This window comes from Gossypium hirsutum, chromosome D04 (assembly GCF_007990345.1).
Source record: "Gossypium hirsutum isolate 1008001.06 chromosome D04, Gossypium_hirsutum_v2.1, whole genome shotgun sequence".
Taxonomy (NCBI): domain Eukaryota; kingdom Viridiplantae; phylum Streptophyta; class Magnoliopsida; order Malvales; family Malvaceae; genus Gossypium; species Gossypium hirsutum.
The window spans coordinates 46,567,135-46,570,812 of NC_053440.1; the positions used below are offsets into that span (position 1 = coordinate 46,567,135).

General features: G+C 34.4%; 1 non-coding gene across 1 annotated transcript; it reads right to left on the reverse strand.

Moving 5' to 3' along the window:
- Nucleotides 1-990: 990 nt before the first annotated feature.
- Nucleotides 991-1,097, reverse strand: LOC121216471 (small nucleolar RNA R71). Its single transcript, XR_005912653.1, has one exon. It is a non-coding gene; the product is annotated as a small nucleolar RNA R71 (small nucleolar RNA).
- Nucleotides 1,098-3,678: the final 2,581 nt, after the last annotated feature.

A 3,678-nucleotide genomic window follows, 5' to 3' on the forward strand; every position in this document is an offset into this window, starting at 1 on the left:
ATGAGCATTTCACCTTAATAATATCAACCCTATTCATTCAACAACAAAATTACTCTTTTTTTTCTCTGTAAATTGCCACTACATTTTATTTGTCATACCAATTTTCTGTTTTTGTCATTAAATTACATTAATTCATTATAGAAACATCTTATTTAGTTTAAGAGTATTTCTTGCTATTTAGTATAGATAATAGGATTATAATAACTTAATCAATATTTTACCCATTTCAGATCTCTCTGGAGACAATACTTACTTATCATTTATTACTTAAAAGACGTGTACACTTGCACAATTACATTAGTTATTTACACGTAAAAAAATTTTGGCACCATTGTCGGGGATCGACAACATTGGTGAAAAGTTGACTTGTTATTATTCTTATTATTTTTATTAGAACAGTTAATTAGTATTTTATTTTATTTTTCAGGTTTTGTACTAGTGCATGAGAAGAAGTATTCCAAAGGATACAAAATACTATTTTGATCTTGCGGTTGAAAGGACATTAAGGCAAAGAAGGAAAACATTAAGAGAAATTGAGAGGACTATAAATGATCCAAAAAAAGAAGATCAGGTACTCCAAAATGAAAGGAATGCTAATATTCCTCAAATCTTAGATGACAAAGATAGACCCATCAAAGAACATGTAGTGCCTACTTTGGGTGATCTAAGTCCAGGAATTGTTAGGCCACAAATTCAAGCCCAACATTTTGAATTAAAACTAGTAATGTTTCAGATGGTGCAGACGATAGGGAAGTCTAGTGGTTTACCAACTGAAGATCCCAAATTGCACTTGAGACTTTTTCTTGAAGCCTGTGACTGATTTAGGCAATAGGGTGTTCCTAAAGATGCCATTGGATTAAAATTATTCCTTTATTCATTGTAAGATCATGCCAAATCATGGTTGAATGCATTACCATAGGTACGGTGGTGTCTTGGAAGGAACTATGCCATAGATTTTTGCTTAGGTACAATCCTCCCAACATGAATACCAAACTAAGGAATGACATTACATCGTTCAGAAAATCTGAAGATGAAACATTATATGAAGCATGGGAGCATTTCAAGAAATTAACTAGAAAATGCTCGATGCATGGTTTTCAGTATTGGATACAAATGAAAATGTTCTACAATGTATTAAATGATCATACGCGACTGGTGGTGGATGCACCTGCTAATGAGACATTGCTTGACAAATCCTACAATGAAGCATACGAAATTCTGAAAAGAATAACAAACAATGATTATCAGTACCCCACTACTAGATTTGGTACTAGTAGAAGAGTTGATTGAGCAATGAAACTTGATGCGATTACATCATTAACATATCAGGTATCATCTTTAACAAATATGATTAAAACTCTGAAAAGACCCTCTGCATTGCATGAATGAAGGTTGTAGAACTAGCATGTGTATATTATGTAGAAGATCATGTTTTTTATGAATGCCCATCCAATCCAGCCTCTGCATATTACATGGGAAATTTTAATTGTAGCAACAACAATCCTTACTCCAACACCTACAATCCTGGGTGAAAGCAACATCCAAATTTTAGCTGGAGTAATCAGGGAATGGAAAATACCAACATTGTTAATAGATAGAATGCGGCTAGTATACCACCTGGACACAGCCAACCAATGACGCAGCAAAATGTGCAACAAAGTTCTTCGTCTTTAACATCAACTATGGAAGCTTTATTAAAAGAGTATATGACTAAGAATGATGCAATTTTTTAGAGCGAGACAGCTTCCTTAAGAGCTTTGGGGAATCAAGTGGGACAAATTGCCATGACATTAAGCTCCAGACAACAAGAACCATTGCCTAGTGAAGCAAAAATTTCTAGATCCCAAGAAAAGGAACAATGTAAAGCCATAACACTTCGAGTGGCATTCAGCTTCTAAGAGTTGTTAATGATGCCTTATCTAAAGAGAAAAGTTCTGAAGTTTCTGGAAGCATAACTTTCAAACCAAAAGTGGAAAAAACTATAAAATATGGGAATAGACAAAAGCATACAAAAGCAAATTCATCTTGTTGAGCTAATAAAAATGACATGGCAAGACAACCTCAACAAATGGAAGGAAGGTCACCGCCACTTTTTCCCCAGTGTTTCCAAAAGTCGAAACAAGATGTTTAATTCAAGAAATTTCTAGAAGTCTTAAAGCAATTACACATTAATATACCTTTGATGGAAGCATTAGAACAAATGCCTAACTATGTGAAATTTATGAAAGATATCCTATCCAAGAAGAGAAGGTTAGCGCAGTTCGAAACTATTGCACTTACTGAAGGGTGTACATCAATGCTAAAAAACAAACTGCCACCACAATTAAAAGATCCAGGGAGTTTCACTATACCCTATTCAATTGAAAACCATTTTATAGGCAAAGCATTATGCAATTTAGGTGCAAGTATCAATCTAATGCCTATGTTTGTTTCCAGGAAGCTTGGGATAGGAAAGGCAAGACCTACTACAGTCACACTACAACTAGCTGATAGATCATATATTCATCCAGAAGATAAAATTGAAGATGTTCTGGTAAGAGTCGACAAGTTCATCGTTCCAGTAGATTTTATTATTCTGGAATGTGAAGCAGATAAAGAGGTACCTATAATACTTGGACGACCTTTCTTAGCAACTGGTAGAACATTGATTGATGTATAGAAATGTGAGTTAACCATGAGAATTAATGATCAATAGTTGAATTTTAATGTGTTTGATGATTTAAAGTGTTCAGATCCAGATGAAGAATGTCATGCTGTAGAATTTGTTGACATTGTAATTCAAGAAGAATTTACAGGACATATGTATAACAATTTTGATACAGAATCTGTCAAATTAAATGAAACAGACCCGATTGAAGAATCTAAAGAGCTAATAGAAACTTAGCAATTTGAAATTAGATGCAGAATGAGCTTGGAATAATTAGATTTATCAAGTCACTCTTTCAATCCTCCTTGCTCATCAATAAAAGATCCACCGGTGCTGGATTTGAAGCCATTACCAGTGCATTTGAAGTACCCTTATTTTGGAGAGAACGATATATTGCCTGTAGTTTTTTCTACCGATGCTGCAAGAGACCAGGAGATGTAATTACTAGAGGTTTTAAAGAAATCCAATAAATCTTTAGGATGGTCAATTGCGGATATCAAATTAATTAGCCCAACAATCTGCATGCACAAAATAATACTTGAAGATTGCCATGGCAAATCTATTGAACAACAAAAGAGACTTAATCATGTCTTGAAGGAAGTAGTTAAGAAGAGTTATCAAATGGTTGAAAGCTGGAATTATATACCCATTTTCTGATAGCTCTTCAGTGAGCTCTATTCAGTGTATACCCATGAAATGATGAGTCATAGTAGTCAGCAATGATAACAACGAACTCATTCTCACACATACTGTCACAGGTTGGAGAGTTTGTATGGATTATCGAAAGCTCAACAAAGCAATCAAAGTTAAAATTGCAAATTGGAGAGTGTTTAATAACTTTATCCTGACCCTCAACAACCTAGCCTTCAAGACACTAGGGAATGAAACGACATGCACGTATGTGAGGATGGCTGCGAAACTCTTGAACATGTGTTCCAAGATTGTGTAACTACGAATGAAGTATGGGGTAAGTTAGAGATTAGACAGCTACAAAATCTTTCAACTGTTGAATATAGCAAATGGATGACATA